This window comes from Oncorhynchus nerka, linkage group LG3, assembly GCF_034236695.1.
Source record: "Oncorhynchus nerka isolate Pitt River linkage group LG3, Oner_Uvic_2.0, whole genome shotgun sequence".
Taxonomy (NCBI): Eukaryota; Metazoa; Chordata; class Actinopteri; order Salmoniformes; family Salmonidae; genus Oncorhynchus; species Oncorhynchus nerka.
In genome coordinates this window covers 60,026,607-60,039,660 of record NC_088398.1, presented here as the reverse complement: position 1 = coordinate 60,039,660, position 13,054 = coordinate 60,026,607, and the positions used below count along the sequence as shown (strand labels likewise).

Sequence of the window (13,054 nt, the reverse complement as noted above, 5' to 3'; positions counted from 1 at the left end):
TTTAAAAAGTGGGACGACGTTGTTGTTCATCTGAAGTGCTTTTACTGATTGGAATGAGGAAAATTACACTTTGGTTAGTTCAACCTATTCTTTTTTTAAATGACATTTTTATCTTTATTCTTATTTGTATTTTTCTAGTTGGGGGAGGCTACATGCACAATAAATACATTCCTATACTTTAATAGTCAGCTTGAATCCACCCGTGGGATGTCACTCAAAAATAAGATACACAAATACAACGCATTGATCCTCATGATCATAATACAGAGCCAACAAGAAACAATACATTTAGTATGTACACTGAACAAAAATATAAATGCAACATGCAACAATTTCAAAGATTTTACTGAGTTACAGTTCATATAAGAAAATCAGTCAATTGAAATATATTCAAAAGGCCCTAATCTATGGATTTCACATGACTGGGAATCTGTTGGTCACAGATCTCTTTAAAAAAAATTATGAATCAGAAAACCAGTCAGTATCTGGTGTGGCCACCATTTTCCTCATGCAGCGCAACACATCTCCTCCACATAGAGTTGATCAGGCTGTTGATTGTGGCCTGTGGAATGTTGTCCCACTCCTCTTCAATGGCTATGCAAAGTTGCTGGATATTGGCAGGAACTGGAACACGCTGTCATACACATCGACCCAGAGCATCCCAAACATTGCCATAGATAACATGCAATTATGTTCATTGTCTGTAGCTTATGCCTTCCCATACCATTCCTACGGTTAGATGGAGCATGCCAATGGCACGCTCCCTCAAAACTTGAGTATTCTGTGGCATTGTGCCACATGATAAAACTGCACATTTTAGAGTGGCCTTTTATTGTCCCCAGCACAAGGGGGACATTATGATCATGTTATGATCATGCTGTTTAATCAGCTTCTTGATATGCCACACCTGTCAGGTGGATGGATTATCTTGGCAAAGGACCAGTGGCGGATTTAGGTATTGGCAACATGGGCAGCCGCCCATGGCGGCATCTTGCCGGGGGTGGCTCGGGGTTCCCGCAAAGAAATACATATATATATATATTAGAGGTCAACCGATTATGAGTTTTCAACGCTGATACCGATACCGATTATTGGAGGACCAGAAAAAACTTATACCGATTAATCGGCCGATTTTATATATATTGCCATTATTATAAATATATATAAACATATATATATATATATATATATATATATTTATAATAATGACAATTACAACAATACTGAATGAACACTATTATTTTAACTTACCGTTTTTTGGGATTGCTAACACACACAAAAATTAAAAGTAGTACACTATTAGCAAAACCTTACACTCAAGAAGCAAAACATCAGCCCATATTTGCACAACTATAAGCACATTGTCAACCTCACACTTGTTGCAAAACTCTACACACAGTGATTTGCAAAACATTAAACACACTTAACATACATTACACACAAACATCTATCATGAAGTCATGTCCTTGCAATACCAAAGCACTGACTGTCAAATTACCACACCCTCCAACCTATTGGTTCAACACAGTCATCAGGTGTGCAAACACTCGTTTTTTCCATTTGCTAACGCACTAAAATGACATTTACAGCACAATTATTTAAACTGACACACAGAGAGCAAAACCTCTTCTCAAGTCTCCAAAAGTCTAAACACATTTTCTGCTTTACACACATTTTGCAATTCAAAATGGCACTTTCTAAATGCACTGCACACAGTTATCTGCATAAGACACAACAATCTGACATAAAGTCACATGTTTGCCATTTCAAAACACTGCCATTCAAAATCACACTACATGAGCTAATTGGCCAATACATGTGCCACCTGGCCAAACACCTCAATGGTTAATTGTTACCACTTCAATCAGGAAGTAAGCACTATGAAAAGACCACAGGTTTTACCACTATGAAAAGACCACCTTTTGTTTTACAACAACAATGGAAGCCGTTGCAGAGAGAGGAAGAGGAAGAGGGAGGGTGAGAATGAGAGGGGGAGGAAGAGTGAGAGGTATGGGTAGAGCTGGTAGAGAAGTTCATGGCCAAAGAAGACGACATCTTTCAAATGAAATCAGAGCAACCTTAGTTGATCATGTCATCAACCATGGGCTGACAATGCGAGAGGCTGGACAGAGAGTGCAGCCCAACTGCACTGTCATCCGGACATTTAGACTGGAGTACAGGTATGTAACCAACATTTCTTTCGCACTATGTAGTACACCCCATGTCATAGTGTATCAGTTGGGTGACACCTGTTTACTTCATGAATGGCTGAAGTCATACACTAACTGCACAAATTTCCTGCAGAATTTACTCTACTGTGGGGAAAATATCTTTAGGCTACATTGTCCAAGCCCTATATTTTAGTTGTTTTGTTTTTCTAAAGGACTGAGAGACACAACCATGGTGGAGGAAGGGGCCACATGTTCACCGGGGTACAGGAAGCTAACATTGTAAACTTGGTTTTGGAAAATAATGAAATCAGATTACAAGAAATTCAAAGCCACATCATCCAAGACAACACCATATTCAACAACATTCAACGAGTCAGTCTGTCCACATTGGCTCGCATTCTCACGCGAAACCAAATCAGAATGAAACAACTTTATAAGGTGCCGTTTGAGAGAAACTCTCAAAGAAACAAAGAGGTCAGACGAGCATATGTGGATGTAAGTACAATATTGACTGCAGTACACTACACGCAACATGGTTTCCCAGTGTACTGGATAACACCATATTGACTGCAGTACACTACACGCAACATTGTTTCCCAGTGTACTGGATAACACCATATCGACTGCAGTACACTACACGCAACATGGTTTCCCAGTGTACTTGATAACACCATATTGACTGCAGTACACTACACGCAACATGGTTTCCCAGTGTACTGGATAACACCATATTGACTGCAGTACACTACACGCAACATGGTTTCCCAGTGTACTGGATAACACCATATTGACTGCAGTACACTACACCCAACATTGTTTCCCAGTGTACTGGATAACACCATATTGACTGCAGTACACTACACGCAACATGGTTTCCCAGTGTACTGGATAACACCATATTGACTGCAGTACACTACACGCAACATGGTTTCCCAGTGTACTGGATAACACCATATTGACTGCAGTACACTACACGCAAAATGGTTTCCCAGTGTACTGGATAACACCATATTGACTGCAGTACACTATTTCCATTTCCATTTAAGTCATTTAGCAGACGCTCTTATCCAGAGCGACTTACAGTTTGTACACACAACATGGTTTCCCAGTGTACTGGATAACACCATATTGACTGCAGTACACTACACGCAACATGGTTTCCCAGTGTACTGGATAACACCATATTGACTGCAGTACACTACACACAACATGGTTTCCCAGTGTACTGGATAACACCATATTGACTGCAGTACACTACACGCAACATGGTTTCCCAGTGTACTGGATAACACCATATTGACTGCAGTACACTACACGCAACATGGTTTCCCAGTGTACTGGATAACACCATATTGACTGCAGTACACTACACACAACATTGTTTCCCAGTGTACTGGATAACACCATATTGACTGCAGTACACTATTTCCATTTCCATTTAAGTCATTTAGCAGACGCTCTTATCCAGAGCGACTTACAGTTTGTACACACAACATGGTTTCCCAGTGTACTGGATAACACCATATTGACTGCAGTACACTACACGCAACATGGTTTCCCAGTGTACTGGATAACACCATATTGACTGCAGTACACTACACGCAACATTGTTTCCCAGTGTACTGGATAACACCATATTGACTGCAGTACACTACACGCAACATGGTTTCCCAGTGTATTGGATAACACCATATTGACTGCAGTACACTACACGCAACATGGTTTCCCAGTGTACTGGATAACACCATATTGACTAGAATAGTTTTTCTCGGCATGGCGGTGGAAGGTATATGATCTCCGTCTCCAGGCTGAGGTACCCGTCATCCAAGCCATGGAGGAGGCCTGTGACCAGATGGAGGTAGCAGCAATGCAAGGATGGATTCATAATTCAAGATGTTTCTTTCCAAGGTGTCTTGCTAATGACAACATTGCCTGCGATGTTGATGAAATTCTCTGGCCAGATCCAGCTAGGCGAAGAGACAATGACTAGTTATTTTAATTTTTTTAACTTACAATACGTAAAGTTACGTTTGGTTACAGTATTATGAATCTCCATGTCAACATTTTGGGTGTGTTGAGAAATAAACAAGTTTCTTCAGTCTGCAACATTGGTCTTGTGTAGTGTTTGGTGAATTTACATTATATTTGTACTTTGTTGATAGTAGCCTACTCTAGTCATAGGGAAGTAGAAGTGCTAAAAGTGTTTTAGGTTTATCACAGCAGAGTGTAACTCGTGCAAACAGAGTATAGTAATGTGAAACGTGTGTGTTTCATATGGTAACAAAGTGTGTTTTTTAAAAAGAAGTGTATAGTTTTTACAAGAGTGTTTAATTTTGCAAAGGATCTGTAGTGTTTTGCTTATTGGGTGTGTGGTTGTGCTAATTGTGTGTAGTGTTTTGAAAACACGGGCCCTGTTTTGAAAATCGTGCTTAAGCAATCAAAATAAACTGTAATATAATACATCAATAAAATCAATTTAGTCTCAAATAATAAACTATTTTGTTTAAATAATGCAAAAACAGTGTTGTAGAAGAAAGTAAAAGTGCAATATGTGCCATGTAAAAAAGCTAACGTTTTAGTTCCTTGCTCAGAACATGAGAACATATGAAAGCTGGTGGTTCCTTTTAACATGAGTCTTAAATATTCCCAGGTAAGAAGTTTTAGGTTGTAGTAATTATAGGAATTATAGGACTATTTCTCTCTCTACCCTTTGTATTTCATATACCTTTGACTATTGGTGTTCTTATAGGCACTTTAGTATTGCCAGCCTAATCTCAGGAGTTGATAGGCTTGAAGGTATAAACAGCACAATGCTTGAAGCACAGCGAAGAGCTGCTGGCAAACACAGGAAAGTGCTGTTTGAATGAACGCTTACGAGCCTGCTGCTGCCTACCACCACTCAGTCACACTGCTCTATCAAATATCAAATCATAGACTTAATTATAATATAATAAACACACAGAAATACGAGCCTTAGGTCATTAATATGGTCAAATCCGGATACTATCATTTCGAAAACAAAACGTTTATTCTCTCAGTAAAATACAGAACCGTTCCGTCTTTTATCTAACGGGTGGCATCCCTAAGTCTAAATATTGCTGTTACATTGCACAACCTTCAAAGTAATGTCATAATTATGTACAATTCTGGCAACTTAATTACGGTCTTTGTTAGAAAGAAATGGTTTTCACACAGTTTGCAACGAGCCAGGCGGCCCAAACTGCTGCATATACCCTGACTCTGTTGCACAGAACGTAAGAGATGTGACACAATTTCCCTAGTTAAAATAAATTCATGTTAGCAGGCAATATTAACAAAATATGCAGGTTCAAAAAATATACTTGTGTATTGATTTTAAGAAAGGCATTGATGTTCATGGTTAGGTACATTGGTGCAACGACAGTGCTTTTTTTGGCGAATGCGCTTGTTAAATCATCCCCCGTTTGGCGAAATAGGCTGTGATTCGATGATAAATTAACAGGCACCGCATTGATTATATGCAAAGCAGGACAAGCTAGATAAACTAGTGATATCATCAACCATGTGTAGTTAACTAGTGATTATGTTAAGATTGAATGTTTTTTATAAGATAAGTTTAATGCTAGCTAGCACCTTACCTTGGCTCCTTGCTGCACTCGCATAACAGGTAGCCATGCCGCTTAATCGACCAACCTCATATATATATATATATATATATATATATATATTTTATCGGAATGGTGACATTTGCGCGATTGGTTTTCTATTGCTCATTTGCATGCCATGCTGAAGGTGGGGTTCTCCCAAGCTAGAACCGCCACTGCAAAGGACACTAAATGCTCACCAACAGGGATGTAAATACATTTGTGCAGAAATAAGCTTTTTATGCGAATGGAACATTTCTGGGACCTTTTATTTCAGCTCATGAAACATGGGACCAACACTTTACATGTTGAGTTTATGTTTTTTATTTATATTATTCTTTTCTTTTTTTTAATAAAAGCTCCTAAATTGCTTTCAACACCTCATGCTGGAGGCGTGGCTTATTGCGGGCGTGGTTTTCCATTGTTATTTTTCTCAATCATAGTCTACTAGACTACTAACGTCAGTAGTAGGCTATGCTTTGGAAGGGGAGGGACAGGTAGCCTACACACGCACAAAATAACAGATCTCTTCTGGAACACTATACACGCACAAAATAACAGATCTCTTCTGGAACACTATACACGCACAAAATAACAGATCTCTTCTGGAACACTATACACGCACAAAATAACAGATCTCTTCTGGAACACTATACACGCACAAAATAACAGATCTCTTCTGGAACACTATACACGCACAAAATAACAGATCTCTTCTGGAACACTATACACGCACAAAATAACAGATCTCTTCTGGAACACTATACACGCACAAAATAACAGATCTCTTCCGGAACACTATACACGCACAAAATAACAGATCTCTTCTGGAACACTATACACGCACAAAATAACAGATCTCTTCTGGAACACTATACACGCACAAAATAACAGATCTCTTCTGGAACACTATACACGCACAAAATAACAGATCTCTTCTGGAACACTATACACGCACAAAATAACAGATCTCTTCTGGAACACTATACACGCACAAAATAACAGATCTCTTCCGGAACACTATAGATCACTTTCGTTCCCGGTTCTGATTCTGTCCCTCGAAAAATGTCATTGTTTCCTGGTTCTGTTCACTAAACCTGTTCCTCTCTCTCTCTCTCTCTCTCTCTCTCTCTCTCTCTCTTCTCCCTATAAAATCCCTCCCTCCTCCTACCTCTTTATCTCTCTCTCTGTCGCTCTCTCAATAACCATCACTAATTAGCAGTATGGAGCAGGTTGAGCAGCTGCATTTATCAGTACCATGTTGATTGAAGGTGATTTAGCATTCTAGTAACATCCTGGCACACAGTTTAATTTGAGATGTATCTCACCCTCCAATGAACAATGTAAAACACTTTGAGCATTTTATACTGCATTAGTTATTTGCAACAATAGTGTTCCATTACAGCAGTAAATCAGAGTGAATAGTAGCCAGCGTATACTTCATCTGATCTAACAGTTACAATTATCTCAAACTATTAACTGTTATTAAGTCATTAGTGACCCCGTCAGGGTTGTCAGTGTTGGTATTCAGACAGACTAATCTATTGGAAAGTCCCCCTAGAGACGCAGCAGGGGCAATCATCTACACACACACACACACACACACACTAGTGGTAGGTAGGCGCCAAAACGACAGCCTTATTTAGATGTAGCGGAGAGCAAGGTAAAAAGCATCGTCCTAGTAGTGTTAGGATGGGGTTTTATCCTCTGTCTCTCTCTCGTTCTCTCACTCCCTCTCGCTATCACTCTGTCTCTCTCCATCTCTCACTCCCTCTCTCTATCACTCTGTCTCTCTCCATCTCTCACTCCCCCTCTCTATCACTCTGTCTCTCTCCATCTCTCCCTCCCTCTCTCTATCACTCTTTCTCTCTCCATCTCTCCCTCCCTCTCGCTATCACTCTTTCTCTCTCCATCTCTCACTCCCTCTCGCTATCACTCTTTCTCTCTCCATCTCTCACTCCCTCTCGCTATCACTCTTTCTCTCTCCATCTCTCACTCCCTCTCGCTATCACTCTTTCTCTCTCCATCTCTCCCTCCCTCTCTCTCTCTGACAAGGATTGACAGATGTGGAGCAATAGATATAGAACCTGATATATTGTCTATGTGTGGAGCTCTCTGTGTCTTTGTCAGAACAGGGTGACAGCTATGAACTCTATAAGGCATGGTTTTGTTTTTTGCCTTAGCATTACACAGCTGATTCAGGACCGAGTTTGGGAAACTGCTATAGGGAACACTGGGAAATATTCTACCAATACCACAGGATGAGACAGATACCCCATTCTTCCCCTAAAGTGATGAATGTTCAGAATGATCCTAGATATCCAGTCTAGTTTAACTTTCTACGTGATTCCTAATGTTCACTCTTGTAGCAAAATATGTTTTGAAGTTGGTTCTGTAAACCTGGTAAACAGATTTGATGGAATAGTGCCCAAGGTTAGTTTAAAAAAGGTTTGCACCTCTCTGTTCCCCAATCCCCAACCCTCCCCATAACCATAACGCAGAACCCTTATGATATCCCAAACTCCGTTCCTCTACATTAACCCTATCTCTCTCTAACCCTCACCCCAGTTCCCTGATCAGGAACTCAGTGGTAACAGATGAGATCTGTCACCTAAAGGATGTGACGGAAATGAATGTTTAACCCCGTAATGGATATTTACTGTGAGTCGATAATGACTCTGTCAGATTAGGAAATGGCTTCTCACTCTCATCAATCAGGAAGGAGATGCACTCAAGAACCCAACGAAATCCTTTCTCACATACACGTGCATGTGTGCAAACACACACAAATAAACACACATACACGCACACAGACACACACCATCCTGCTGTTTCCAGTTTGTTGGCTGGAAAGTTATATTGAAAACAAACAACACAGGTATCAAACATACATTGAAATGCACTCACACACTCACCAGCAGTTGGGAGAGAGAAGGGGATGGAAGGGATAGAGATAGATTCATCTAGTGAAAGACTACCCTCTTTTGGGCTCTTGTGTGGTGCAGCGGTCTAAGGCACTGCATCTCAGTGCTGGAGGCATCTCTACAGACCCTGGGTTGATTCCCGGCTGTATCACAACCAGCCGTGATTGGGAGTCCCATAGGGCGGTGCCCAATTTTCCCAGTGTCGTCTGGGTTAGGGTTTGGCCCGGGTAGGCCGTCATTGTAAATATGAATTTGTTCTTAACTGACTTGCCTAGTTAAATAAAGGTTAAATAAATAAATAGCTTCAGATGATTCATGGAGATAAAGCTAAAATCTGATTGTTTCCATGTTTTCTGAAAACTAAACTCCCAGACTTAAACAGGTTCATATTATCACAGGGTTGTACTGATACAACTGTGAGTGTGCATGTGTGTCTGGTGTAGTCTCTTCATCTTCTGATTGCTTTAATTACAGACTGATTGTCAGCTCCCCTCTCAGAGAGCAGGAAAAACAAATTCTTAACGCACATGAAAAGGAGACACCACACACGCACGCACACACCCACACACACACTACAGCAGTTGCACTCAGTAGCCCCTTTGATTTCTATCTGACGGTGATCTGTCTTTCATCGTCTCCTCTCCCTGATCCCTCTCTCCTTCTTTACCTCCACTGGGGCAGAACGTCTCCCTCCATATCTCCTTCGTCTCTCTCTTTGTCTATTGAGTGTTAATACTGTATGTGGGCAGGGTAATTTACTGTGTCTCTTTGTGTCTCTAACACATTAGTAGGTGGGCAAAACGGTTTCTGTCTGCTTTTCTCTATTCCTTATTATTTAGAATGACAGCAGAACGACTGACTCTCTGCCTGTCAGCCTATTTGTGTTTAGTGTAGAATGATTACGGCATCTGTAGCCTGGTTAAGAACCAGGCTTCCCTATTACAGGGGTCTGATTGAGGCTGGCCTCTAGTGTGTAAGAGGACTCATAGCAGTGGGTTATGGGACCTTGGGATTTGGTCTGATGGACTGACAACGTCTCTGTAGCCTTAAACAGCCAGCCATACAGAAGAAGAGAGAGAGAGAGCGAGCAGTGACCTCTCTGCCTCTAATCCGTCTTCTCTCCTCAAACACATTTGTTTATAACATAATTACTACTGTAAGTGAATTGATGCATAGAACATACACTCCTTCATTTACACACCATGTTAATATATGGTCGTTAGAGTGGCTCAGATTACAGTGTTGTTAGAACAACATGAGTTACAGGCCAGCTCATATCATTATCTATCTACACATCTACTGATAAAGAGTTCAACATTCTGTTTGATCTGAGGTCAAAATATTCAGGAACTCTCTCCTCCTGTGATGATAGCCTACAGTGGGAACTGAGATGAGCGCAGTCACAGAAACTGCTTAAAAACTTGTTACATTTCAATATATATTAGGCTACATATTGTTTAAATATTATCTGGCATAATATTATACATTTCTGCCATGTATCTGGAGAAGGGATATTCACATCAGCTGATTACATGTGTTTGTTCTACAGAAATCTGCATTCATTTGTACACTGAATATATTAGGCCTGTTATATATAGTCCTAGACCTTCAAAAGAGCATAATGATTTAAAAAAAGGTTATATAAAAATCCTGCATAATTAAAAAAAATTGTAGCAGAATGTCAGTGATCCAGCTAAATTACTAGGCTGCTAAATTGTTAGCCCAGTAGCCTCGCTTGGGTTTTAGCAGTATCACTGACATTCTGCAAAAAAAAAGTTTATTATGCATGATTTTTATATTTAAAAAAATAAACAATCATAGGCCTATGTTCTTAATGTGACCAATGCTGTGTGTTTTTTGTTATTAGGCTACTGCATCAGTAGGCTATATCCTTTCATCCATTTAATCCCGCGGCGCCACACTCGCTTTTGAAGATAATTTACATTTTCTTTCTCCCGTTTCTTCTTGTCTTTTTCCTTTCTAACTCAAACATGAAAGTCTGCGGCGGTGTGCTGGGGGCAGAGAGGGACAGAGGAGCAGAGACACAGAGAGAAAAAGGGATTGATTTCCACCGTGAGCGCTGCAGCAGTTGTTCAAAGCTCCAGACGTCAGAAAGCGGCAGGACTCAGCATGTCGAGGCCGGCCTAGGCTGCCTGTCTGCGCCCTGGACTTCCCCCAGGGCCCGGGGAGGGCGACAGCCAGGCGGCACGGTCAAAACAATTATGAGGAGAGGGACTGAGAGGAGAGCAAACTACACAAACCACACACTGGGACTAGGACCCGCCGCTGTCTCAGAACCCGTTGTCTCTCTCAGGAAGATGAGAGATTAACTTTGATCCCATGCTCCCTTAATGTAACAATTACCTCGAAGATGGTAGGCTACAGGTCTAATGGATTCAGTAATAGACCTGGTGTCCTAAACGTTATTACTATATAACCCACCACCTAACGACCTATACATCCACTTACACACTGCGCTCTATTACTACATGGTCCAGGCTACTATGAACTGCCATGTGAAAAAACAACCAACCTCCGGTTTGAAGAAATTACTTGATTATCAAATCTTTAAAGCAGAAAAACATGCCTATTTAAAACTGGAGAACATTTCGATGTTGTCCATTTGCCAAACTTATCTGACAATTTTTTTGCTACATTTCTGACAAACATCGTAATGCATGCAGTTATTTTCGAAAGATAAAATTACTGTTAAATAGGCTACATGTGTCTGTAGCATAAATGCTCCAGGAATTTCCCCAAATCTTGCAGCAATCCCGCTTTACATTCCAGAGCGCCTTACCTGCGTGTAGAGCGGGGTTTTCGACGGGACAGGTCTTGCGGGGTGTATCTCCACGACAGAGTGATGGTCGGAGCAATGCTGTTGTCTGTCTGCATGGACTTCTGTAGCCTAATGATTAGACTGTATTGGTGAGTCTGACAAGCATCACCGATATCAAAACCTCTGTAACAGATCCTCCGTTAATCTCTCAGTCTTCAGTCCGCCGTGTGCATGCCGGTGATCCAGAGTAGCTCCTCTTCACAGAGAAAAAGAGAAGTTTTCCCCGCCCCAGAAAATGAGGTAAACCTGATGCAGGTAAACGAACTGTAGCCTATGTGGCTCCATTACTCCACAACGACATCTAGAGGTGAACCCCAAACATTAACGCTCCTCTTAGGGTAGCCCATTGAATTCGTGTAGGATAGCAGAAGCTACAGTACAGTTAGGCTACTGATGTGGTGAGACAGAACAATTTCATTAATCTAACCATATTTATCTGAATCTATCCTTTCATCAGTGTGCCGGTCCACCAACTGAGAGAGAGAGATAAAGAAATAGCGAGATAGAGATAGAGAGAGGGAGAGGAGGGGGTTGTGTTTTTATCCGGTATCAGTGTTGTAGATCCATCAATAAAAAGGAAGCATTTACGTGTCATACTTTGTGCTTTAAAAGACATGAAGGATTCAGATTGTGGTTCATTTATCTCAGGATCAGATTTCAAAGGTTCCTTAATGTGATATTTATTTTTTGGTTTGTTTACCCATCAGCACCAGTTTAGGACGGACCGAACCGAACCCTGAACTTTACCTGAGGCACAAGAACTGACCAAAGAGACTCCACCACTGTCCATCCGTCTGTTTCTCTCCTATCAACTCTTTGTCCGGTCTCTCTAATCCCCTTCCTCTCAGCTCCTCTGCAGGAAAGAGCAGATTAATTGGCGCCTCTCTCTCTCTCTCTCTCTCTCTCTCTCTCTCTCTGTCTCTTTCTCTCTCTCTCTCTCTCTCTCTCTCTCTCTCTCTCTCTCTCTCTCTCTCCCTCTCTCTCTGTGTCTCTGTCTCTCTCTCTCTCTGTCTCTCTCTCTGTCTCTCTGTCTCTCTCTCTCTCTCTCTCTCTCTCTCTCTCTCTCTCTCTCTCTGTCTCTCTCTCTCTGTCTCTGTCTCTCTCTCTCTCTCTCTCTCAATTCAATTCAATTCAATTCAAGGGCTTTATTGGCATGGGAAACATGTGTTAACATTCCGGTCTCTCTAATCCCCTTCCTCTCAGCTCCTCTGCAGGAAAGAGCAGATTAATTGGCGCCTCTCTCTCTCTCTCTCTGTCTCTCTCTGTCTCTCTCTATCTCTCTCTCTCTCTCTCTCTCTCTCTCTGACAGATAGACAGGCAGGCAGGCAGGCAGGCAGGCAGGCAGGCAGGCAGGCAGGCAGGAGGCAGGCAGGCAGGCAGGCAGGCAGGCAGGCAGGCAGGCAGGCAGGCAGGCAGGCAGGCAGGCAGGCAGGCAGATCAGCGGAGAGCAACAGAGCATCACTGGGATGAAAACACCTATCATATTACTTTACCCCA

At 41.5% G+C, this 13,054-nt stretch overlaps 1 protein-coding gene across 1 annotated transcript in view; it reads right to left on the bottom strand.

Annotated features, from left to right (window-relative positions):
• LOC115111725 (tumor necrosis factor receptor superfamily member EDAR) overlaps positions 1-11,744 on the bottom strand; it is a 49,815-nt gene extending 38,071 nt beyond the window's left edge. The window contains exon 1 of the mRNA XM_029638080.2: positions 11,519-11,744. The gene's annotated coding sequence lies outside the window, so the exon portion shown is untranslated. The remainder of the gene's footprint in view (positions 1-11,518) is intronic.
• Positions 11,745-13,054: the final 1,310 nt, after the last annotated feature.